We start from the raw sequence: 27,797 nt of genomic DNA, 5'->3' as shown, positions 1-27,797 counted from the left end.
ATTTATATTCTGTTTCTGTCTTCTGGATCATGGCAGACTAATGATGCGTTTTCACCCTGACCAAATGTAAAGTTTAGAGATGAAAGAGCAGATGTCCACCATGGATGTCGTTCCTTATTCTGCCCCCCTCCCTGTTTCTTAGACGTAGAACACAATCACATCAGGATGATTTCAGCATATTTCTGCTTCTGAGCTCTGCATCCCTGTGAGTGCTCTCTTCAGTTATCTATGATCAAGACCTGGACTGGAAGAAGGATGCTGTCTGTCACCTAACATTTAAACACTCTTGTTGATCCTTCCCACAGATTTCTCGACCATCTTCAAACCTTGGCTAATGTGTTGTGTTTACTGAAGAGATGAGAATGCATGTTTACTGAGTCCATACTTGCCGAATGTAGTCTAGGCTTTTCTTATGTTTTAAGATGTGGGTGGCCATGTGCAAGTGAATGCATGTGCTTATGGAGGCCAGAAGAGAGCTTTGGATCTCCGGGAGCTGGAGCTACAGATGGTTGTGAGTTACTGGCCATGGGTGTTAGGAACTGATCTCTGGTCCTCTAGAAGAGTATCAAGAGCTGCTAACTGCTGAGCCATTTCTCCAAGCTCTATTGTTCAAACTGTTAACTACTACTACTATTACTACTATTATTTACTTTAGTACAAGGACATAAAACCAGTTTCTAGATATTTAGAAGCCCTTTGTGAGCAGGGAATTTGTATTCTACCTGCTTTCCCCCCAACATACTGTCTAGCTCACGTACTGTTCAACTATTATTGAGACAATAATTAAGAAACTAACCAAGAAAAATTGCTGCAAATGCATACTTCTGTTCATGGGCTTAGAACTATGCCTTGCATCTCCTGAGCATGAGTGGTTTGCTGGGATGACGGGAAAGTGGCCAGACCTAGTTAGCATCTGTCAGGAAGAAGTCTGGATGAGGTAAGTTTAGCTTCATTGTGGGGATGGGTAACAGTGATCTGAATTGGATCATTCTTCTTTGGTGTGTCCTCTACTGAAGACAAATTACTTAGAAATGAGATCACAGGAGGGAGAAGGAGAAGGAGGAAGAGGAGGAAGAGGAAGAGGAGAATTAAAGGCTGCAATGCTACTGGGCAGAGACTGCGGTGGGAGTATTCCTCCACGAGAGCAACATTCCACTTCTGGGCATTGCTAGTTCCTCACCTCTCCCCTTTGGCCATCTCTCAGTCTTTGCAACCAGGGACTCTAATCGTTGTCTTTATAGAACTCTACTAAAATTCCTCTATTTAATAGAAATTTCACTTCCTAAGTGTCTTGGTCCCCAGAGAATTCAGTGTAGGTAACGGCAGGAAGCATAGCTCATTGCAATGGGGGGCAGTGTTTGCCAAATCAGTGGCTCCAAGTCCTAGCGATTTCTCCAGCTAGGAAAATCTATAGTTCCCAGCATGGTGCTTTGTCAGATAATTATATGAGAATCTTGTTCAGATATCCATCTTTAGTCTTCATCATTTCATAAGGAAATAGAACTATTTTTGAACCAAAATGTTATTGTAAGATGTGATTATGTCAGAAAACACCAATTCTTTAAACAGTCTAAATTCAGGTTTATGGAAATATTACTTTACGCTTGGCTGAAGCAGATTTTTTGGCACAGGATAGTGACTAGAAGCTGGCCAACCACTTCAGTGATGAGTGGGAAGACTCCATCCTAGTGGGGGCAAATTCCAGAGCCGGATTCTGAGCTCAGGAGTCCTCACATGGATGGGGAATGTGATTGGTCAGCTGGTCACTAAGCGAGCAGGATCTGCAAGTATTTGAAGAGTTGAGGAATGAGTACAACTTTCAACTCATGATGCTGTCTGTGGTCATGCTTCCTACCACACACACACTGTTGATGGCTGATGGGGTCACACGACCTTGTTCAATTTGAAGAAATACTTACAATTTAGAAATTATTTAGTATTAGAATTCTAAACACCCCTCTGTAGATCTGTGTTTTTCAAGTGGATTTAAATTTCCCTTTTCCAAAATACTCTATCATTGACATTTTAGATTTTAATTCATAAAGAAGACTGTAATTTGTTTTCATGTTTCAGGTGTAATGTAGGTGAGCTGTGTGTAGCAGGTAAGATTCATAGTAATTGTCAGTCTTCTAGAAAGAACAACAACTTATGTTAATGTAAATAGTGAAGGAGAAAATTTAAAACATGTATTACAATGAACAAAATTGTGTATATATATAGAGAGAGTTCCATAGTACATTTAATATATATGTGTGTGTGTGTGTGTGTATGTATGTGTGTGTGTGTACTGTAGAGTAGATGAATCAAAGTAATTGATATATGAGTATACAATACATTACAATCAACTAGAGTTACCATACTGTGTAATAAATATATTGAACTTACCCCTTTTGTTTAATTCCTATTTTATATCCTTTGGCAGACATTTCTTCAGAGCCTTCCCTTAAGCTTTGGGAAAGTCCCAATCTACTTACTCTCTGCCTCTACGAGTTAACGATTTTTTAGCTTCTGAATAAGATGAATGGAAGACTGGATTTACCTTTCTAGTCCTGGTTTCTTTCACTTAACACACAGTTCTCAAAACTCATTCATGTATGATTTCCTTCTTCTGACCAGAGTAAGGTGAAATCTCAAAGTTGTTTTGATTTGCTTTTCTCTAGTTTCTAGGGGTGGTGAATATTTTGAGATATTTCTTAGCCATTTTTTCCCAATTCTTTTGAGAACTCTTTTCAACTACCGTGTCTATTTTTGAACAGCCCCCCCCCCCTTTTTGACTCTTTGTTTTTAAGTCCTTTAACTATTGTGGGTACTTGCCTTCTGTCAAATGTAGCTGGCAAATATTTCCTTCCATTCATTCTGTGGGCCTCTTTTTTCCCTAGCTGATTTGTTTTTTAGCTGCACAGAAGCTTTTTGTTTTGTTTTGTATAATGAAGACCCATTGTTAGTTGTTGAGCCAATGGAGTCGTATTCAGGAAGTTCCTTTCTACTCTTGTTATGATCCAGGGCACTGCTTATGTTTTGCTCCAGTAGTTATACTGTTTCATGTTTCACGTTTAGGCCTTTGACCCATGTGGAGTTAGTTTTTGTTCAAGAAGATCAATATGGGTCTAATTTTATTCTTTTGCATGCAGACACCCAGTTTTCAAAACACTATTGTTGAAGATGTTTTTTTTTTCACCAGCTTATGTTTCTGTCATCTTTGTTAAATATTAAGTGGCTGAGGTTATATTTGCTTGTGCTTGGGTCTTTGATTTTATTCTATTGTCTGTTTTTGAGTCAGTGTAATATTTTGGTTATTATTATGAATCTGTCTGGATCTTAAGATCTAGAGTTATAATCGCTCCAGCATTGTTCTTTTGTTGGCTATCTGGGGTCTTTTGTGGTCTCATATGAATTTTAGGGTTGTTAGTCTATTTCTGTAAAGAATTAGATCAGGATTTTGAGTGGGAGGGCATTGAACCTCTAAATAGCTTTTGGCAAAATGGTCATTTTTACAATATTAATTTGACCAACCAATGAACATGGGATGTCTTTCTATTTTCTAATGCTTTATGTTTTTATTCAGAGCTTAAAAGTATTCATTGTAGATGCTTTTCAGTTTCTGGGTTAGTTTTATTCCTAGGTTTTGATGAGGACTGTGGACCCCCAGGCCCTGAATTTCCTGTAAACAACTTGTTTTCCTGTGTTTGCAGCTGCTCTGAGCATGGGACAGGGGAGTGGTTTCTGGTGAGCTTGCAGCTGACAGTTGGGGCATGGCTATTGGTCAAGGAGACCCTAATAAGCTGCCTTGGAACACAATAAAGTTGGTGTTCTTGATTCAAGTTGTCATTCTTGTTTCAAGGATAATCCATGTCTCTGTCTCTGTGTGTATGCGTGTGTGTCAATCTCTAAGCCTTTGCCCGGCTCATGATATATAATCCTTTTTTCTTTGATTTTTTTTTTTTTTTGGTTTTTCGAGACAGGGTTTCTCTGTAGCTTTGGAGCCTGTCCTGGAACTTGTTCTTGTAGACCAGGCTGGCCTTGAACTCACAGAGATCCACCTGCTTCTGCCTCTTGAGTACTGGGATTAAAGGCATGTGCCACCACCGCCCAGCTATGGTATGTAATCTTTTTGATGTATGTCTGTATTCTGTTTGCAAGTATTTTGCTGAGCATTTTTGAGTCCGTGTCTTTCAGGGATATTAGCCTGTAGTTTTCTTTATTTGTTGTGTCTATACCTAGTTTAATATTAGAGTTAGACAGGCTATGTACAGAGAGTTTGGAAACGATCCATCTCTTTTTGCAGTTTTGAATCTTCTTTGAATTCAATGGATAATCCACTTCTTTTAGGTTTTCCAGTTTACTGGAGAATACGTTTTTAAAAGATTTCCTTACGATATTCTGAATTTCTTTGGTGCCTTTTATAATGTTTCTCTATTTCTGATTCAGTTAAGTTGGGTTTTCTCTCTGGTTAGTTGAGCTAAGGGTCTTGTTTATCTTCTCAAAGAACCACTCTTAAATGAATTGATTCTTTGCTTGTTTTCTTTGTTTCTATCTCATTGATATCTCTGCTCTGTTTTTTTTTATTATTCCTTATCATCTAGGTTTGGATTTGATTTGTTCTTGTTTTTATAACTTTTTTGAGTTTTATCACTAAGCCATTCATTTATGGCCTTTCTGATTTTCTAACTTAGGCACTTGGAGCTTTAAAAAGCCCTCATAGGACTACTGGCCACTTTCCCCATGGTTTTGTTATGTTTTCATTTAGTTACGGCTATTGATTTCTCTTTCTTGATTTCTCCTTTGACCCATTCATTACTCAGTAACGAGTGGGTGGTGGTGGCACAGGAGGAATCAGGTTAGACCTTAGAGGAGGAACTGGGAAGTCTGTGTACCAAGTGCCATACTTAAAAAAACAAGCAAACAAACAAAAAACTCCATTCAGCTTAGCATGGAAATAGCAGGAGAGAGTGCCTGTGGCCTAGGGCTGTAAATCCCCCAAAAGCGAAGCACAGACACAAAAAAAAGAAATCCACAATCTTAACCCAAGGGAGGGGAACCCGTATGTCTTACCACCAGTTATAACTGGGAACACATAATATCACCTGGATTTTGTCTTGAGCTGTCCTTGGCTCCCATCAACAGGTACAACCTGTTACTTGCTGGGAAAGCATCTTATGAAAACCAGGGAGGGGGATGGGACAGTGTGCCCATCACCTATAGGTGGCGCTGTTACTGTGTGACCACACAGAGAAATGGGGAAGGAGAGATCCACTTTGTCTGTCCTGAGCATGCTCTGGACCTAAATCAATCTGACCCTCCATGAGAGTGAGGATTGAAGTCCCATAGAAACCAACTTGTTGAAAATAGTTAATCCTGATTTAAAAACCTTAGTCACTCTGTGTGGTACTTTACCAAGTGAGCTACACGGCAGCCTCCCCTTGAGGTTTAGAGCAAGGTCTGCCCTTACCACACTGAGCCGCTCTTATCTGTTTCCCTTCCTCTAAACCTGATCCAAAGTCTCCCAGGTTCTTTGAGGGAAAGAAGAGAATCCTATGTCCAGAGAGAGATATGATAGGGAATTAAACAGCAAGATTTAGCTCCCTACCACATGGCCATCAGTCAGTCATAGACACAGAAAAACAACATGGAAAAAAAAAAGAGATATTGCAATAATGAGAATTATTCCTTTTTCATGGAGAGACAAAGTACCATTCAAGCATCTTCTAGCCCCAGGGCAAGACAGATAAAGGTGCCGACCAATTGTGTCTTTAGAGACAATTCTTTAATATCCCTGTTCTGGTCACCAAATATGGTACTAGACTCTTGGGAAGTCCCTTTGAGACCAGATAATAAAGGGGAAATTGGATCCTCTCTCAGTGTTCTTAGACTCATTAATAACATAGTTTAAGAACAGACCCAAACAGAAGCACAAGGACAATTTCTCAGAGTTTAAAGAAAAGTGCCCCAGGGTAGACAAGCTATAAATCTCAGCAGCTGCCCAGAGGAGGAGAATGGAGAAGTGAGGAGAAAACCTCCTGCTATTCTAGCTCGAGGTCAGACAAGTAGAGGACAGACAGCCACATGGAGGGCAGGGGAAGCTTCAGAGAAAGAGTGGGAGGCCCAAAGCATCAGTAAAAGCACATTTAGGTTCTGGCCAGCACACAAGAGAGACAGGCAAAAGGCAAAGGGAAGGTTGCGTAAGACTCAGAGAGGCAGGCAGACCCAGCAAACTGCATGACTGCTAGGTTTGTAGGAGTTACAAGGAATTTTTTTTTTTATTTATTATGGGAGTAATTTGCTCCTAAAGAAGGTTGTAGATCTCACCAGGAAAGCAGAAAGACTGCTTGCAGACCTAAAACTATCTGCATCTCTAACTCTGAAACCAATAATGCACTCTTAAAAAAAAAAAAACAAATCGTGTTCCCCTAGTTAGCTACATCAACCTGCTAAACAGAGAGAATTCTCATCAAAACATTAAGTGTGAAAAATCCAGGCTATAGGCGACATCATTAGGCAGCAATAAGTCAGGGAAGAAATAAGACAGCCTATTTCACTACGATTCCTTTATTTATTTGAAGGACAAAATTTCTGTCCCTGACAGTTCCCTTTTTTGGCGGCCCTGATTGCTGGGAATTTTATGCTAAAGCCCACTCCTGAGCTTGCATTCAAGCAGTGATTTAATGCAGTCAGGTACCAATTCGTGCATACAATTGATCAATTTGAAACCACCACGCTGTCTTTTCAGGGTGAGGCGTCACTCCGCTGTTAAAGTACACCTAGCAAGAAACTGGCCTTTGAGCTGTGAGAGCAAAGCCCGAGCATCTAGACGGATGGATGGAGCTTCTCTTCCAGTCCTTTTATCTTTAGCCTTCACTTAATAAGCACAGAGTCGTTTGTGAGGCTATTTAAGATTTCCCATCCTGTGTAGATTTTGGAAAGAGGTTTTGACCATTGTTGTTAGAAGCCTTTCTTTCTTGAATGGGTTCTTTGGATCAACTCTTGCTTTGGTGTGAATTATGAACCTGGCCTTTGAAATGCTTTGATGACATGAATGGTCAAGTGGCCCACACATGAAAGCTTTCCGGAGAGGACAGAGGCTTCTCATTAATCCCCCAGGGACCCAGAGAAGCACACTTCTCACACTTGATAGAGATCTGTATGAACGCATAAAAAATATGTGAGATGCCAAGGCAATGCAGTGATGATAAAACAGATGATTAAAAATGAAGAATCCCAGCACCCTTAGTAATTGAGAGCGAGGCCCTTGACCTCTGGTCACATACATATTTGTCTCGGGAGTTTAAGGTTGAAAGTTGTTCCTTGACGATTAGTGGTATCTGTTCAGATTAGCTTTGTTCAGAGGCAGTGAGTCTGGTCCGCTGGGGCTTGGTTCAGTGTCATCAGTGGTTGTGATGATTTCAGTTACCGAGGGAACTGTGACATCAGCCTTGGCTGCTAGTCTTCTGCCTCTACACCTCGAGATTCTGTGTGGAAAAGAACAAAGATAGAATTGGGTTCTCTAACATAGCTTTATTGCAGAGCTCCGAGGGGCACTGGGTCCTGGTCCAATAAATGGCCAGAGGTGCTGGGTCCCTGGCTTAGTTGTGCTTTCGTGGTGCCAACAGCTGCTCTGTCTTCCACTTGTTCTTACTGTGGTTTGGATAATGCAGCATCCCTCCAAAGTTGCTCTGTCTTCCACCTGTTCTCACTGTGGTTTGGATAATGCAGCATCCCTCCAAAGTTGCCTGTGTGATGGAGATGTCTAGTCCGATTCCGTAATTTGCTTATTGGAGTAGTGCCATGATGAACACGGGGAGGAGTTATCCCTGGGATCCGCTGGTTTTGATTCTACCTCGAACACACTCAGGAGCCACACATGTTTTTCACTCGTTTGTACTGGCACAACAGCTGTTTAGTTGGTACACTTTCAAAACCACGCACTATTGGTTGTTTAGTGAGGCAGAAAGAGGCAACCATACCATTCTGAGTTTTACATTTCCTGCTAAGGAGAGATTAGAGTCAAAGAGATACCAATATTCAGAATCAGGTAATATTGAATAGTATTTGACCTTGAATAGTTCTCTCAAATTTGCCTATGTCAATAGAGATAGGACAGACTAACAGATTTCCTACGCATCTTTGAGTTTTAGATATACATCACGAACTGAAACATCACAAACATCAGGTTGTAGGGATACAACATCCTTTTCATTTTTTTCTTTCTTCACATTGATGTTGACCAAAGGTGATCACTCTCTTCACTAAACATGAAACAGAGGATGATTGCAAAATTATTTCTCGGGTCCATATGCACCGACCACACCATCCACACTGCACACCGACCACACCATCCACACTGCACACCAACCACACCATCCACACTGCACACCCGTCACACCATCCACACTACACACCAGTCACACCATCCACACTGCACACCAACCACACCATCCACACTGCACACCCGTCACACCATCCACACTACACACCAACCACACCATCCACACTGCACACCAACCACACCAACCACACTGCACACCAGTCACACCATCCACACTGCACACCAGTCACACCATCCACACTGCACACCAGTCACACCATCCACACTGCACACCAGTCACACCATCCACACTGCACACCAGTCACACCATCCACACTGCACACCAGTCACACCATCCACACTACACACCAACCACACCATCCACACTGCACACCAGTCACACCATCCACACTGCACACAAGTCACACCATCCACACTGCACACCAGTCACACCATCCACACTGCACACCAGTCACACCATCCACACTGCACACCAGTCACACCATCCACACTGCACACCGACCACACTATCCACACTGCACACCAGTCACACCATCCACACTGCACACCAGTCACACCATCCACACTGCACACCAGTCACACCATCCACACTGCACACCGACCACACTATCCACACTGCATACCAGTCACACCATCCACACTGCACACCAGTCACACCATCCACACTGCACACCAGTCACACCATCCACAATGCACACCAGTCACACCATCCACACTGCACACTGACCACAACATCCACACTGCACACCAGTCACACCATCCACACTGCACACTGATCACACCATCCACACTGCACACCAGTCACACCATCCACACTGCACACCAGTCACACCATCCACACTGCACACCAGTCACACCATCCACACTGCACACCAGTCACACCATCCACACTGCACACCAGTCACACCATCCACACTGCACACCAGTCACAACATCCACACTGCACACCAGTCACACCATCCACACTGCACACCAGTCACACCATCCACACTGCACACCAGTCACACCATCCACACTGCACACCAGTCACACTGCACCCCGACCACACCATCCACACTACACACCAACCACACCATCCACACTACACACCAGTCACACCATCCACACTGCACACCAGTCACACCATCCACACTGCACACCGACCACACCATCCACACTGCACCCGACCACACCATCCACACTACACACCGAACACACCATCCACAATACACACCAGTCACACCATCCACACTGCACACCAGTCACACCATCCACACTGCACACCAGTCACACCATCCACACTACACACCAGTCACACCATCCACACTGCACACCAGTCACACCATCCACACTGCACACCAGTCACACCATCCACACTGCACACCGACCACAACATCCACACAGCACACCAGTCACACCATCCACACTGCACACCGACCACACCATCCACACTGCACACCAGTCACACCATCCACACTGCACACCAGTCACGCCATCCACACTGCACAGCGACCATACCATCCACACTGCACACCAGTCACACCATCCACACTGCATACCAGTCACACCATCCATACTGCACACCAGTCACACCATCCACACTGCACACCAGTCACACCATCCACACTGCACACCAGTCACACCATCTACACTGCACACCAGTCACACCATCCACACTGCACACCATCCACACTGCACACCAGTCACACCATCCACACTGCACACCAGTCACACCATCCACACTGCACAGCGACCACACCATCCACACTGCACCCGACCACACCATCCACACTACACACCGAACACACCATCCACAATACACACCAGTCACACCATCCACACTGGACACCAGTCACACCATCCACACTGCACACCAGTCACACCATCCACACTGCACACCAGTCACACCATCCACACTGCACACCAGTCACACCATCCACACTGCACACCAGTCACACCATCCACACTGCACACCAGTCACACCATCCACACTGCACACCAATCACACCATCCACACTGCACACCGACCACACCATCCACACTGCACATCGACCACACCATCCACACTGCACACCCGTCACACCATCCACACTACACACCAACCACACCATCCACACTGCACACCAGTCACACCATCCACACTGCACACCAGTCACACCATCCACACTGCACACCAGTCACACCATCCACACTGCACACCAGTCACACCATCCACACTGCACACCAGTCACACCATCCACACTGCACACCAGTCACACCATCCACACTACACTCCAACCACACCATCCACACTGCACACCAACCACACCATCCACACTGCACACCGACCACACCATCCACACTGCACACCAACCACACCATCCACACTACACACCAGTCACACCATCCACACTGCACACCAGTCACACATCCACACTGCACACCGACCACACCATCCACACTGCACCCCGACCACACCATCCACACTACACACCGAACACACCATCCACACTACACACCAGTCACACCATCCACACTGCACAGCAGTCACACCATCCACACTGCACACCGACCACACCATCCACACTGCACACCAGTCACACCATCCACACTGCACACCAGTCACACCATCCACACTGCACACCAGTCACACCATCTACACTGCACACCAGTCACACCATCCACACTGCACACCAGTCACACCATCCACACTGCACACCAGTCACACCATCCACACTGCACACCAGTCACACCATCCACACTGCACACTGATCACACCATCCACACTGCACACCAGTCAAACCATCCACACTGCACACCAGTCACACCATCCACACTGCACACCAGTCACACTATCCACACTGCACACCAGTCACACCATCCACACTGCACACCAACCACACCATCCACACTGCACACCAGTCACACCATCCACACTACACACCAACCACACCATCCACACTGCACACCAGTCACACCATCCACACTGCACACCAGTCACACCATCCACACTGCACACTGATCACACCATCCACACTGCACACCAGTCAAACCATCCACACTGCACACCAGTCACACCATCCACACTGCACACCAGTCACACTATCCACACTGCACACCAGTCACACCATCCACACTACACACCAACCACACCATCCACACTGCACACCAGTCACACCATCCACACTACACACCAACCACACCATCCACACTGCACACCAGTCACACCATCCACACTGCACACCGATCACACCATCCACACTGCACACCCGTCACACCATCCACACTGCACACCAGTCACACCATCCACACTGCACAGCAGTCGCACCATCCACACTGCACAGCGACCATACCATCCACACTGCACACCAGTCACACCATCCACACTGCACACCAACGACACCATCCACACTGCACACCAGTCACACCATCCACACTGCACACCGACCACACCATCCACACTGCACATCGACCACACCATCCACACTGCACACCAATCACACTATCCATGCCGCTTTTGAGTCTGAGGGCTGGGGTGGGAGGTAGGGCAGAAACTTAAGAAAGGCTACATTCTTGACTAGAATTTTTCCCAGGCGGGAGGATTTGCTGATAGCTAAGAACCCTCAGTTAGCTCAGAGAAGAACCCCATACACAAGAGGGTAGAAAGACTTTCCCCCACCTACTTGCATTCTGTTTTTGTATTTCAAAACTAATGTGTGAAATAGCCACATAGAATTTGTCCTAGCAGAGAGGAATGCACAGGGCAATTACTTAGAGAGCTTCCTGGAGACCAAGGTGTCCCCTTTTGCACCTCATCCCTTCCCAGAGGGCACTCCCATTCCGGTTAACTCTGACCCAGTCACATTCTTCTTGCTGGATAATCTTCTGCGGGGTCCTGGAACCACACCAATCTCTCTTGGAGGAGAGGGGTGAGAATTAGGAACAGGATCCTTTCCTTATAAGCCAGAGGGTAGAACAATGACTGGATGTTAGGAGTTCCTAAAAATTTCTCCCACGCTCTGTTCCAATAACTTCAAAAATGCAGGGTACAGACTATGCAAACCATTTGTGGGGTTACAAAAATCAATTTAGTGGGTCACTGCCTGCATTCATAAATAAAATGGGAAATATATGAGGGCAAGATATGAAATAAGTCTCTCCTTATTGGCATGTTGGAAAAAAACACTTTGAAAAGAACCGTTTTGCTATCTATGGGCAACTGGAAGTGGCGATAGACAGGAAACGCTGTGAGTCGCTGGCCAGGGCACCTTTCCCTCATCTCTTTAAATATAAACACTCCTCTGAATCTGTAGAATGCCTGACAAAGGGGAAGAAGGATAGTCCTGAAGTTGTTTGACTGGAACCAATATTTTCATTACATGGGATCATTTCCATTTGACTTCATTAAAATGATAGACCTGAAGAAAATTCCCACCAGCCATGGGCAATTACCTTGTATCAAAGTCCCGGAGGACTGCTGGCCTTCCAAAAGAGCAGGAGTTTTGCCACCTACTGCCACAGTCAAAAGTGGACACGGGACACCACAGCACTGACTCTGTGACAGCTATTTTAACTATTGGTGTCCTAGGGGTTGTTTGGGCCAGAGCCTGGATCCTGGTGGCCCTAACCAGCTAGGTTCAGCCACCTCTCCTCAGTTCACCAGCTGGTGAAACAAGTACCAATGAAACATACAGAAAGGAGATTCAATATGGCTGCATTGTGAAGAGGAATAAGGACTTCTCAAGTCCTTCTTTGGGGCCCTGTGATGGAGTTGAGGTTTAAACAGAAGGCAAGAAGTATATGGATAACTGGGTAGCCCTCTCTGGCTCTCCTTTTTCCTGTGAAGTGGTCCCACAAATTACCAGGATAGTGTGGAATCCCTTGCTGGGAAACATGAGTGCCCTTTGGCACCACACTACCATCTCCCTTCACTAGGCATGTTTGGTTGTGGGAATAATTTATTTTATTTTTATTTGATTCTAGGAATAGTTTATTCCCCCCCTCTTCATTCCTTTGTTGATTTGGTCATCATTCTTTGGTGAATCGCTCTTTCCTGGACTTTGTGTATATTCTATAGTTTCTTGTGATGCTTGTTGTGGTTTCCGGTCTCTTTGGGGGACAAGCCACGCCCACTCCCATTACCTCTGACCTTCCCGCCGCCATCTCACCCCTTTCTTCCCTTTCTGTTCCCTTGGCGTGTGCACGTGTCTCTGTCTCTGTCTCTCCCTCAATAAATGTTTTATGGCTATTTTTTTGTGTCTATGGGTCTGCTTACACATGCCTGCCATTGTCGGGACGTGTGGTCCCCTGTCATTGGGAACTTTGCTGCTGTCCCCCCCTCCCTCCGCTGGGGATCCGCCGGAGCTCGCTGCTGCTCCCTGAGCATTTTAAGAATAACAATGTTGATTTCTAGTTTTATTGCATCATGGTCAGATAGAATCCTTCAGCCTTTCTACGTGTTGTAAGACTTGCTTTATGTCCTAGTGTATGACCTGCTTGTCCTTCTGACACCATTGGACCTTGCCTAATACTTCATGGTTCTGATTCAAAGTTTCTTCCTCACTGTTTAGGAATATTCTGCCAATCAGGTCACGCTGTGCCACTTTGTACACTTGAAATGTCTTCAGACAGTAGTTAGTGCTCTATTAATTGGCCTCTCTGCTTCGGGGACGTATGTATTTTCTCCCATTAGAGGATTTTTTAAAGGAAAATATTTATACAAGTGGGAAATCACCATTGTTCTAGTAGTCATTTGCCTGTGACTCTTAGGAGCAGACAGTGGGTGTTTTAAGCAAAAGGAATATCATAAAAATCACTATGAGGGGCAGGTCTGAGTGGTCCCGGTAGGTCTCAGCAGGGCCTGGTTAGTGGTTTCCCTGCCGAATGCCAGCGTGAACCAGCTCTAGACGTTTCTTTGGTGGCCTTCTGCCAATTCGGACCCCTAGGGTTGACTGAGCTGAGCTCTTCTCGCAGCCATCCTGACCATCCTGAAAGGAGAACCTTAACTTGAAGAACATCCGGGAACTCTTGGCTCTGAAAGGGAGAGGCACATATGGTGAGAAAGAAGGAAAGGAAGCTTTGGAGCCACGGCACGTGCCAGGAATTTTCTTAAATGAGCAATGGACGGGATAGAGCGTTGGCTTGGTTTCGGCTCCATGTTTGAGGCAGCCTCTTGTGGCAACAGCAGCTGCCAGGGTAGTGTCATGAAGCCTGCAAAAGGCAGAGGGGTGAGAGGCACAAAAATGTGGTGAATGTCAGTTCTATCATCTGTAAGTCATATGACTTGAAGCCAGAAGTTTAGCTCACCTAATTGTGGTTTGTAAGGATGGAGCTTAATGGAATATGCCTGCTTCGTGGATTTGCGGCCCGAACTCGGTGAGAAAATTCATGTGTATGAAGTATTTAGCCAGGATCCTGATGGATTTTCCATAGGTGCCAGTCGTTCGTATTAAAACTTTGTCGACAGCTCTGCTGTCATCTCCCATGTTCTGTTCTCTTATCTGTACAGCGTGTGGGGGTGAAAGCAGCTTCCTAAGCCGCTGTGCAGCCGATGTAGTTGGCACCGACAGAGTTGCTTTTAAAAAAACGCTTCCTAATGACCCCTCTGCGGGGAAATGCACAAAGCATCCAACCCGTGGCTTCTGCATCACTTCAGAACGCACCGATTACGGCACAGCAGCCCTCCAATGAGTGCCTCAAGGCCTTTCCCGGGAAGTCGCAGTCTGTTGTCATGGAATAGGTTTTTGGAAGTTGCGAAGCTTAAATGACACATGTCCCATGGTGGGAATGAAGACAGGGCTTCGGGATAAACCACAGCTCTGTGCAGAAGGAAATGATACCGAGCATACTTGTAATCAACCTCCTGCCTAAGAGTAAGAGGCCTTGGCTTGTTATTATACACGACGGCGTGCCTCTATTTAAATCACATCCCTTGACATACAGTAACACCATGTAGTGAAACCTTGCCAGCCGTAGCATTAGCTTTTACAATGACACAATCTTACAATTTGCCTCCAATCTCCATTGAAAGCAGTTTCAAGCACAGATTGCAGATTCTTCTCACTTTTATTGAAAACAATCAGTTGTTCTCAATCGCTTATAAAAAAAAGTTCTGTTCATCCATGCATCTCCCCCAGTCAGCATTTATGAAGGTGCGCCCTGCTTTAGATAGAGTACCAGGGGCTGAGGGTGCATGGATAACTCACACAGTACTCTTTTCCTAGGAGTCCAGTTTGGAGAACATGCCTGGGGGAAGTGACATGGCATTGCAGGAGCCTTCTAGGAGAGCCACTCCCAGTGTCACTGGAGCCAAGAGGAGGGAGTGTTGCTCTATACCAGGAAGAGGAAGGAAACTGATAGCATCGGCAGACAAAGTAGAACAAAGCAAAGCAGAGCAAAACAACAGTCAGCCACCAGCACCATCAAAACCAACCAACTAGCCTCCGCCAAGGAACAACAGCCAGCCAGCCACCACCACCAAAACCAGCCAACTAATCACCAACAACCAACAACAGCCAGCCAGCCACCACCACCACTACCAAAACCAGCCAACTAGTCACCAACAACCAACAACAGCCAGCCAGCCACCACCACCGAAACCAGCCAACTAGCTAGTCACCACCAGACAATAGCTAGCGAGCCACCACCACCAAAGACAGCCAATCAATCAAACACTGAGAATTGCAGACTTCTGAAGTTGGACCACCTTTTTGTCAATGTGAGGAAAACCTTATCTTGACATTTTATCTTCTCATCTGAATGAGAACATTAAGTTAATGTGATATCCTTCATCTACTTCTGTCTCAGGCAGCATTTGGGACTTTGGGTTATGCCCAACTGTGAAACTCCATAAGGGTGTGTCTAGGAGGCTGCCCTTCCTTTGCTCTCTCACTCGTTGTTCTTGACATTTGGTAGACTTGCTGAGAGTTACTTTTTTCCTTCACCAATGAGGGTTTTTTTTTTCTTTTTTTTCCCCTGCTTTCTCTTTTTCTAGAACTGCCATGCTGGATATCTTCTTCCTAAGCTGTTGGTTGGTAGAATCCCATAGGATATCCTCTCCAAACATGATAGACTATTGATTGCTATTGATCTTGGTTACCCTCCACAACTTGATGGGTAAGACCCTTTTGCGAAGTAAACTGCATACTTGATTCAGGGAGCATGAGGAAATTAATTATACCTGTTCCTGTGCTTCTGCTACTGCCACCACTGTTGCTGCTGATGCTGTTCCTCCTCCTCCTTCTCCTCTTCTTGATAGCATCTATTATCTGAAAGAAATATTGTCCTTCGATCCCTTTTTATAGGACAACACTACTTAAACTCTTTTAATATAAGCATATATTTTAGGTATCTGCTGTAGTAGGTTTACATATGGTATTTCCAAAGGTCTTTAGCATTAATCATCTCCCTCCTTCCTCTACCCTGTCTCCTATTTCCCACTCCACTTCATCCTTCTTCCTCCATTACTGTTCTTTCTCCCTTCATACCCACTATGCTCCAGTCCCCGTTCCTTGAGATCCCCCCATGATATTTTATGTAAGCACCCTAAGCAATAAAACTTGCTAATAGAATTGTCTCAGAGGTATCCCAAAGGTTCTGATAGGTTGTAATCATAGTTGTTTGATTCTAGGAACTCTCTAATTTCTTCCCCAATTTCAAGTGACACACTGGTCATTGAAAGTGTGTGATTCAGTCTTGATATATATTTGTAGTTTCTTTAATTTTTCCTGCAATTGATTTCTAGTTGCAACATACAAAGATCTAAAAGATACCTGACTATTTAAAGTACTTTGATGTGGGAGATCCTTTTGTATGTGTGCTGTTTTTATTAGATAACAAATAAAGCTTTTTTGGTCAGTGGCTTAGCAGAGTAAAGCCAGGCGGGAAATCAGAACAGAGACAGAGAGAATAAGTAGGCAGAGTCAAGGTAACACCATATAGCTGCTAAAAGGAGACAGATGCCAGAACCTTTCCTGGTAAGCCACAACCATGTGGCGATACACAGATTAAAAGAAATGGGTTAATTCAATATGTAAGAGATAGCAAGGAATATGACTAAACTATTGGCCCAAAATAGCTTTATTCATTATCCACTAAAAGCAACCTTATACAGAAGGACTTCCCAGTGAGTCCTTTGTATTTGCTAAAGTTTGATATATATATATATTTTTTTGCCCAGAATGTGGTCTATTTTGGAAATAGTTCCATGGCTGTTGATATAAATATGTGTTGTTTCTATTGGATGGAATATTTGGTAGACATCTATTAAATCCATGGATTCTATGTGCAGTTTAACTCAGAGATTTTTTTTTTTGTTTTTTAGTTTGGGTAACCTATCCAGAGGAAGCGGAGTACTGAAATCATTCACTGTTATTGTTTCAAGATATCTTTGATATTTTATGCATATTGCTGCTTATCTTGTGAAATTAAGAGTTCATAACCACATTTGGTTATATATTTGCAATTCTTTTGTCTTCTTGATGAATTATTCTTTCTGTTGGTATGTAGTAGATTTCTTCATCTCTTCTGACTAGCATGCGTTGAAGCCTACTCTATCTGGTTGCAGAACAAACAACTATTTCATCTTGTTTGTAATCTCCATTTGCTTAGTAAATTGTTTTCCCTTCTTTGAGTCTCCATTTGCGATTGTCTTTACCAGGAAGGCATGTTTTTTAGAGACAGCAGGAGGATGGGTTGTCTTCTAGTTCAGTCAGATGGTGTATGTCTTTTTATGGTAAACTGAAGCTATTTGCCTTTAAGAGAGACTCACTGGTACCGTTGATATTTTCCTGGTTGGTTTGATTGTGGGTTTTGTTTTGTTTTTTTTGCTTTCTCCCCCATTAGTATCAGAGTTTTCCTTATTTTTGTACATTGAACGAAGTGGATTATTTCTTAGCTTTCCCTTGGCTAGCCATTCCTATCATGAAATTTATTCCTTCCTGTGCTTCAGTGATTAAAACCATCTTTATTCCTCCTCTGTGTGTAGTATTTCTTTCAGTTCTGTCCACAGTGCTTGGTAGTCACAAATGCCTTTAGTTTGTGCTTATCTTGAAATACCCTGATTTCTCTGTCAATTTTAAATGATAGCTTTGCTGCTGAAGCACTATTGGTTGGCAGTCATTTTCTTACAGAGCTCGAAATATGTCCTCCCACACTTTGACGACTTTTAGGTTTGTTGATGATCTGGTGAGTTTCTGGAGTTTCTTTCTTTGTAGGATATTTGAACTGCCTCACATGTATTGTTTATTTGCATTGTGTTTTTGACATCTTGACTATAATATATCAAGGAGAGGTTTTTGTCTGGTTATGCTTATTTAGGATTCTAAGTGCTTGCATTCGAATGTCTGCTTCTTTCTCTTCATATGGAATTTTCTTCTTTTTTGCCATAATTTTATTGAATAGATTCTCTATGCCTCTTTCTGAGCCCACGAAATTTTGGGTTTGGCCTCTTGATCACATTCCATGATTCTTGGATGCTGTCATCACACTCACTCAGTTTTTCCTAATGGATATTAAATGAAACATTTCATCACTTTGCCCTCCATCCCTGATACTCTTTCTTTGGCTTGGTTGAGTCCAATGGTGATATTTTCCACTGGGTTTTTTATTTGATACATTTAGGTTTTCACTTCCAACAGCTGACTCTATTGTTTTAAATGATCTCATTTTATTTGCTCTCTGTGTGTATGTATTTGTGCATTTGTGTGTGTATGTGTGTGTTGCTGACTTTTTAAAATTTGTATTGCTGATTTTCTTGTCCATTTGCTAGGTCTTTCTTTTGGTTGCTGACTTCTCTTGTTAGTTTCTGGATAGAATTCATCTCTTAGCTTGTATCTGTTTTTAGTTCATTGATCATTTTTTTTATCAGAAAAAATTGAAATCTTTGTCATGTACTTTACCTGTTTCAGTGTCTTTGACATTGATAGCTGAGAAGTTAAGACTTTGCAGGAGTCATGCTCTGTGCTTGTCCAGATTTCTTGCATTTCTGTGTTGTGATCTGAACATGTGTTAGTTTATATTTATTTCTCCCCTGAGTTTTTAGGAGGGTGATTACAGAGCAGCCTACCCTTGAAGGCTCCATCTCCTGAGCCACTTCAGTAGGAGGAAACCAACTAGTCATGACACCATCAGACTATACAAGGTGCAAAAGTGTACACAAAATCTATTATAGCCCACAAACTCACAACAAATGATCAGAACCAGATGTAGAAATATTACTGCAGAATGTTCTATGAGTTTAAAAACAACATGAACACAAACACAAAATAAAAAATAAAGTAAAATTTGAAAAATGGAAATATACACAAACAAAATTAGGCAAATATAGGTATATAAAAAGGTAACAACATAACAATAAAAAGCTACAGTTTCATAAAATCAGGCTGGAAGGGCACCAAAGAAGTGATTATATGGAAACAAAAGAAAAGAGAAAGGCGTGGTATAAGCAGAGACTCTATGTCCATTTCCTGGCCACAGACTCAGATAAACATTCAAAACTATATTAATTACAACCCATTTGTCCAATGGCTCAAGCATATTTATAGCTAGCTCTTATGTCTTAAATTAACCCATTTCTATTAATCTGTGTCTTGTCATGAGACTGTGACTGACTGGGAGGGTTCTGACATTCTTCTCCTTTGGCAGCTACATGGCGTCTCTCTGACTCTACCTGCTTTCCTCCTCTATCTCTGCTTGGAATTCCCACCTTGCTCTATTCTGCCCTGTCATAGGCCCAAGAAGCTTCTTTATTAACCAATGGTAGTAAAACATATTCACAGCATACAGAGGGGAATCCCACATCATCTCCCCCCTTTTTGTCTAAATAAAAAGAAAGATTTTTAACTTTTTGTATGTGCATGTGGTTTTTTAAGACAGGGTTTTGCTGTAGTTTTTTTTTTTGCCTGTCCTGGAACTCGCTCTTGTAGACCAGGCTGGCCTTGAACTCACAGAGATCCACCTGTATCTGCCTCTTGAGTGCTGGGATTAAAGGCATGTAACAGCATTGCCTGGCTTGGAAGGTTTTAACTTTAATGTAGTAAAATTACATATAACAAAACAGCAAGTAAGAATTATAGTTACAATGTTTAGTTCATTTACATTTCATAAATTAAGGAAAATATTCTATCATCTAGCCTATCTTCATGAGTCTAACATTTATATCTAATTTATTTTTTCTCATAGCTAAGGAAAACTATACTTATCTATTCTTCAACTCTATCAAAGACCCCAAAAGGATATAATATTATCTAAGTAAACAAGAAGTACCTTGAAAACAACTTTCAAAACTCTAGAATTGACAGAGACATCTCAGTACCTGTGCAGTCACCCAAAGTTCTATAGCATCCATCTTCAACCTTACAGGTCTATAGTATCTAGCAATTTTTTCCATGAATCAGGAAATTCCAAAGGCTGTTTTTCCTTTATAGGTAGTTTGTCAGTCACTTTCTTCTGTGTCCTGCAGAATGTCTGTCAGACTCTTTCATGAAGCAAGAACCCTGAAGGCCTGTCCCTGTCTTACCTTCTTTAGATGAGTTCAGCAAACATTTTTCTGTGGTTCATGCATGTTTGGTTCATACAGCATACCATCAAGCAGTCCAGGAAAGAGCAGTTTCTTGCCCAAATGGCTAGTCTTGTCACATCGAGAAAGATTCCATAATGAGTTTCTTTGATGTCTATCAATGTCTCTCAAATAATTGGTGCTACCAGAAGCAGACATGTCTTACTGTCAAGAAAAATCTAAATTCTTAAAACATTTCAAATGCTGTATTCTGTAGGTCTTTGAAAATTTTGAAGAATACCTATCCATCTGAAATATATCTCTGTACATCTAGAAAACCTAAACCTAACTAACATGACTAGAGTTTGATTATTATAGGTGATTACCTATTAATCCATGATTTTTAATTATAAATTCCATTTTAAGTGAACTGTATAAGCATAATACCTTAAACAAGAGTAGAGATATACATATAACAAAATTGACCTTAAATTTGTATCAATAAATCAAAGTCCATACTAATATAAAGTATTCATCTCTATATCATATCCCTCTTATTTTATTTTATTTTTTAAAAAATTGACTGCGATCATTAATCATTCACAATCAAACTCCTTTAAATGAAAACAAATATTTATAAGCAATCATTTTGGAAATTCGCGTTATTTTTTTTCTTCAAACTGCTTCCTGCTGTTTGTTGGGCAAAGAATTTTTAAGGTTCATGAAGACCTTTCAGGGGGTCTTCTTCCATCAAACTACATTAGCCTGGAAAGAATTCTTATCCTCTGTGGAAACAAAAGCAAAATTTCTTTTCCAAAGTAACATATCCTTAGATTCAAATTTTGAAGTCAAGATACTTTAAAATATATATGTTGGTTTATCTTTGCAGTCCCCACAATCAAATATCCCTCTGTAGTTAGCTCATTAACAGTTAAAAATTTCAAGGAAAACACATGGTATGCATAATCCAGACTCTCTGTGTATATTCCATCTTTATGTGACTCATATTTTTTACTTTATTACTTTTTAATATTTATTTTATTATCTTTATTTCTTTAATCTATCACTGTCTGTGCTCTTGTCTATACTCTTTTTCCTCTCTCTCCCAAACCTATGTACATTTTTTTTTAAAACAACACATTGTGACTTGTTCTGAGGTTTATTTTTGTCTGAATCTGTTTTCATTGTGTATCTGTAATCATTTTCTGACCAGGAGCACTTTTTTTTTTTAAATGCTAAGCAGTTTTAGCTAGGACCAACTCAGCAGCCCTGCCTGTTGGCTCTGTCCTGTCCAACATGGTAGAGGTATGTTCACTGCCTCTTTGAGCCATGCTCACTGCCCCAGCTCCAAGGACACAGTAGGTCTACATCACCATTAAGCCATTTGTAACTCATTGCTCATAGACCCCATTTAAGTGCTCTATGGCAGTACCTCCCAAAAGAGCCAGAGCTGTTCGTGCTGCCAGTAGGAACCAGGAAGCTGGCTCTGAAAGAAGCCATCCAGGTTTTTCTGTTATTGCAGAGTCAGGAAGCCTTCTCTTAAAGGAGCCACGCCACTGCTCACTGCCAGCAAACAGACCCTATGTGAAAATATGTGGCAACCAAGAAGCTCCAATTGATTCCTATTTTTGTGGTTCTAGAAGCCCCACCCCTTTAAGCTTTTTTAGGTCGTATGTGGATCCATGTTCTAGATGGTGGGCACCATTATGTAAACAGAGACCGAGTTGCCTATCTTCCTGGCCATCCAGACCTGAATAATCATACAAAACTATATTAATTACAACCTATTTGGCCAAAGGCTCAAGCATATTCTTATCTAGCTTTTATATCTTAAATTAACCCATTTCTATTAATTTGTGATGGAAGGTCATTGGTTAAAATAAAAGAAGCTGCTTGGCTCTCATTGGTTAGGAGATAGGTGGGAGGAGTAAACAGAACCGAATGCCGGGAGGAAGAGGAAGTGAGGTCAGACTCCACAGCTCTCCTCTCGGGAGCAGACGCTTCAGAGAGACGCCATGCTACGTGCTCCAGGGAAGACGCATGCTATGAAGCTCCGACCCAGGATGGACTTAGGCTAGAATCTTCCCTGTAAGACCGGTGCTCACAGATTGTTAGAGATCGGTTGATTGGGATATCAGAATTAGCCAGTAAGGGCTAGAGCTAAGGGCCAAGCAGTGATTAAAAGAATACAGTGTCCGTGTAATTATTTCGGGGCATAAGCTAGCCGGGCAGGTGGCTGGGGTATTGGAGACGCAGCCCCGCCGCTTCCTTATTACTACAAATTTGTGTGTCACCATGAGGCTGTGCCCTACCAGGAAGGTTCTGGCATCTTTCTCCTTCAGCAACTACATGGTGTCTCCTTGATTCTACATTCTTTCTTCCTCTATCTCTGCTTGGAATTCCTGCCTTGCTCTATTCTGCCCTGCCATAGGCCCATGCTGCTTCTTTACCAACCATTAATAATAAAACAAATTTATAGCATACAGAGGAGAATTCTACATCACATGACAGCAGTTCCTGAGTTTTTAAAAGCCAGGTATAATCAAGGGGGAATCTCTGTTGGCCTTTAGACTCTTGCCTTGCCTTTGGTTAATGCCATTTCTGGCTTTCCAGTAGTCATGTGTCTGATGTCTGAATTATTTTCACAGCTGACTCTTTCCTTCTTTGTGTATTAAGGACCTCTGCTGGCTTCCCTTGATTTTTGAATTCTGTGAGTTTGGCAGATCCCTTCACACTCCCAAGAATGTCAGGATTGTACCACTTGTTTTAGCTGAGAGGTGTTTCCCAGGTGTGTTGGGAATGTAGGAAGCAAAAAGAGCCCTAAGATGGGTACAGGCAGAAGATCCTTTGCATTTCAAGGCTTTCCAACTACTGGCCTCTCTGGATGGGTGTTGTTGATGGGGTCAGATGTTTGACTGGGATGGTATGCTCTCTGGTTTCCAGAAGGGAATAACAAATGGAGGCTTGAGAATGTGTTGCATGAATGGCCTCAGGTTCAGAGTTCTCAAACTCCAGGGTAATTCTTGGTGATGTATTCTGTTCTGAGCCACAAAGGCTGGGGCTAACTTTTGTTTGCACTTACATGCTGCTGTCTGAACTCTCCAGTCTTCCTGTCCTCCACAACTGCCTTTTTATTTGGACTCTTCGCCATCCAGGGACTATGGCAGGCCTAAGCTAGGCTCCCTAAGCTAAGCTATAGATAGTCTCTGTTCTTAGGTGTTAGGGAAGATCCATTTTTAAGAATAGATTTTCTTTCAAGATGGCGTCCACTTGGAGCCCTGAGGGTCATGCTATGACTGAATGGGATGTCTGCCAGCCACTGACCCATTTACAAGAGGAATTTCTGTGTTACCAAAACCTGAAGTTAGACCTTTGAATAGAAAGGGTCCTGTGGTCTTGTCCTGAGTACAAAGATGCCCAGGTTTCAGCTGACTTACCTTTTTGAAGGAGTTTCTAAGACTTTTTATCCTACCAGGAAACTGCCTGGGTTAAGACTAAGTTCAGAGTTTCCATGAGTGTGGCCTGTCTTGGTTTTCTTCCTTTATCCAGTATCCTTTCATTTTCTTTGTGAATTTCAGAAACCTTTTCTCCCTTTCTCTCTTTTGGCTAAAACCTATTCTATTTCTTATTCTGAAATGGTCCCTAATGAAAGCAGCCAACATTGTACCATCTTATCATGAAATCAGCCAACAGTCTACTATCTCACCAGGAAACCAATCAACAGTTCACCATCTTACAGGGAAAGCAGCCAACAGTCTACCATCTTACCAGGAAGTCCCTAAGAAATGAACTATTTCTAAGATGTAAATTTTACAATATTCCCAAACCAGATATCTGGGATATATGAGTCTATAGTTTATGTTTCATGAGACCACACAAGAATCAACAGCTCAAGGATTTGACTCCACCAATTTTTCTTAAACTGTATCATTGGAAGGTGGGGCTCTTGATGCTGTCATAGAACTGATCTTAGGTAGTCTTCTGGCATGAACATGAGCAAAACATTCTCTCTTCAGAATACAGACAGGATTCTGGAACTATCAGCTAGTCCAAGTCACCAATTCCGTTGAGCTTTTGAGTCACTGTGATAAGTGACTTACTTCTTCATTTCTCTCCTGTAAAGTGAGAAAAGGCTTAGAAAGTATTTGGATCACTAGCCTAACTGTAAAGCTGCATAATCAATGTAATCAATGATTGCTGGCAACCACATACAGCAGAATTTATTTTAAACTCTTAATCATGAATTTTTATTAAACTATCATCATTAAGTTTATTTGCTTACCTAGAATCATAAATTTCAGTTCATTATAACAACACACAAAACCCATTCCTTCTATATCTATTTTCCATGAAGCCCAATATATTTGAGTTTAATTTTCTAGTTTTCCACACAGTCTCACTCTTCCCTAACATCATCTGCTCTCCTTCACACTTGTTTCTAGCGTATCACACGCTTGTCTTTTGCTTTCTGTGAGTCCTGTTCTACAGAAGTCGTAATGGTCCAGTCACTTGCAGTCCTTTCTGCCTTGGTCTCTCACTGACCTCATTATCCAGGTCTTTTATCCCCCTATCCTCCTCTGTTCTTATTGACTACACAGGTCTAAAAGACATTCTTACAATGCATAGATGTGTTCTCATTAAATTTAATACAAATTTATTAGTTATATGCTTACCTTAGTAACCATCATTTATTAAGAAAACATTCTATTATGTACTTTGGTAAGGTTTATGGGTAAAAAATAATAAAAATTAAGACAGTTTCTACCCATAGTCAGCTGATGGTTACCCCCTCTTGTCCTATGATCTCTGTGTATTTGTAACTTCATGGTGTGGTTTTATTTTGAGATTAATTTGAGTTAGGCACCTTTTGGCAAAGTCTTCATGGATTAGAGTGAATCTGAATAAATGACAGATAGCCTAATAAAAGATTGATGAAAGAAAGGAAAAGCAAACAGAAGCAGACACCAGATAAAGACAAAAGCAGAGTTTAGAATTATTTCATAAGACAAGGAATACTAGGAAGCATCAGAACTGGGAAGAGGAATTTTTCACTAGAGGTTTTAGAGGTAGTGTGGTCTCATTGCTTTATGACTTAAGGCATCTGCCCATCAGAGTTTTGAGAGAATAAATTAACTTTTTCAAGCCACAAAATTTGTTGTAATTTGTTTTGATACCTTAAGAAACAAATACATTACCTATCTGTTATACGCAGCAGATTAGATAAGACAAAGCCCTGTAAGGAACAGATGTAATAAAGTTGTGAATCTTAATCATCATTAGTTCAAAAATTTCACTGAATGTTTACTAAGTGCCTAGCAATAACAGCACATTATCAGTTAACATTATAAGTATAAATCCCTACCCCCAGAGAGCTAATTTTGTATGAAAGAAATACACGGAAAAACCAAGAAACAAATTCTACACATACGCGCGCGCACACACACATACACACACACACACACACACACACACACACACACACACACAGCGTGTCTGCGATTGCTAATCTTCATTGTCAACTGGATTTAGAGTCACCATGGAAACTTGCCTTTGGGCCTCTGACTGGGTCTATGAAGATGTTTCACACACTTGTAATCCTAACATGTGACAGACAGGTAGAGGTAGAAGAATCAGAGGTTTAAGGTCATCCAAGTAAGGTTAAACTCAAGAGTAATGGACGGACTAATTGGGCATAGTGATGTGCACTTGTAAACCTAGCACATGAGAGGTGGAGGCAGTAGAATCAGGAGTTCAAGGTCATCCTCCTCTACACAGTCTCTGAGACCAGCCGAGTCTACCTGAGATCAGTCTCAAATAACAGCAACAACTACAATGCCAATGACAACAACACAACACAAGTAGTGAATTAATTTATTTCGCAGAGCAAATTCCCAGACTGTCTAGCATTCAGTCTATGGCATGACTACTGCTCATGATTTGTCCATGCCTATGATATACGTGTCTACAATATGAGGGGGAGGGAGAAAGAGAGAGAATGTGAAAGATATAAAAATGTGCGAATTGATGAAGAAAGAACCTAGCAGAGTTCAACACTGTAAACAAGGAGGATACTGAGAAGCAATTGCAATTATTAAAGAGCCTACCATCATTAAAGAGAAACTTTGCCCTCTACATTGGAACAATAGAAAATGTGCCCTGAGGAGGCATGACCCTATCCAACAATGTAATTCAGAGTTGAATGGGGAAAGTGGCTGAGTTGTCTATAAAAACAACAGTGTTCTCTCATGTTAAGTCACCACAGTGTACAGCGATCACTACAGCTGAAGACAGAAGGGAGCCACACTGCCTCTTGAGCTGATCTTGTTGGTATTGTTTACATAGTGCAAGATTAAGGAGTCAGGGAGTTTTGCACCAAGGTTATTACTGTGTCCAAACAAAGTGGCAGGGTTGGCTTCTCTTCAAGGAGATCCTGTACATGAAGCTGGGAAGGTAAAGTCTAAATTATAATGGTATGCCCTGTGTATTGGAGATCCCAGGATTGTGGGATGGCTGTCAGGGAAAGTTGGAGGCACAGATTGGAGTAGGCCAAGCAAGAGGCTCTAATACTGTTGATGGCAGAGCCAGAGGATGGAACTCTCAAGCCGCTTGGAGTCTAGATGACTTCATTATTAATTCCAAATGCCAGACATGGAGAAATGGTATTTAGTGTCTTCCTAGCTGGGTTTTGTTCTTGCTTTGGTTTGGTATTTCCTTATCATGCTCACATTCCTGTCACTTGGAATGATGATTGTTTTGTGACATTGTATTTTGAAAGCATGTTTTTTTTTGGGTAGAGATATACAGTTAGGAGATTTCTTAAATCTCACAAGAGACTTTGAACACTGAACAGTGTTGGGGCTGTTAAAGACTATGGGGACTTTGAAAGGTAGACTAAATGTTTTACATTATGAAATAGAAATGAGATTGTAGGGGACAGGGATATAATTTTTTGATATAAAGTGATGTCAAAATTTTCAAGGGGCAGAGTTTCAATGGTTCATCATCTTTAACAGCCTGACT

At 42.3% G+C, this 27,797-nt stretch overlaps 2 protein-coding genes and 1 pseudogene across 2 annotated transcripts in view; 1 reads left to right on the top strand and 2 right to left on the bottom strand.

The window, feature by feature from the left end:
- The window catches only part of LOC142844085 (SH2B adapter protein 1 pseudogene), a 50,192-nt pseudogene extending 36,748 nt beyond the window's left edge, over nucleotides 1-13,444 (bottom strand).
- Gxylt1 (glucoside xylosyltransferase 1) overlaps nucleotides 1-27,797 on the top strand; it is an 817,907-nt gene that overhangs the window by 214,063 nt on the left and 576,047 nt on the right. The gene's annotated exons all lie outside the window — the stretch shown is intronic.
- The window catches only part of LOC142844726 (large ribosomal subunit protein eL34-like), a 254,994-nt gene that overhangs the window by 126,322 nt on the left and 100,875 nt on the right, over nucleotides 1-27,797 (bottom strand). The gene's annotated exons all lie outside the window — the stretch shown is intronic.

Source organism: Microtus pennsylvanicus, chromosome 2 (assembly GCF_037038515.1).
Source record: "Microtus pennsylvanicus isolate mMicPen1 chromosome 2, mMicPen1.hap1, whole genome shotgun sequence".
Classification (NCBI taxonomy): domain Eukaryota; kingdom Metazoa; phylum Chordata; class Mammalia; order Rodentia; family Cricetidae; genus Microtus; species Microtus pennsylvanicus.
The sequence above is the reverse complement of the archived record's forward strand: the minus strand, read 5'-3'. Positions and strand labels throughout refer to the sequence as shown.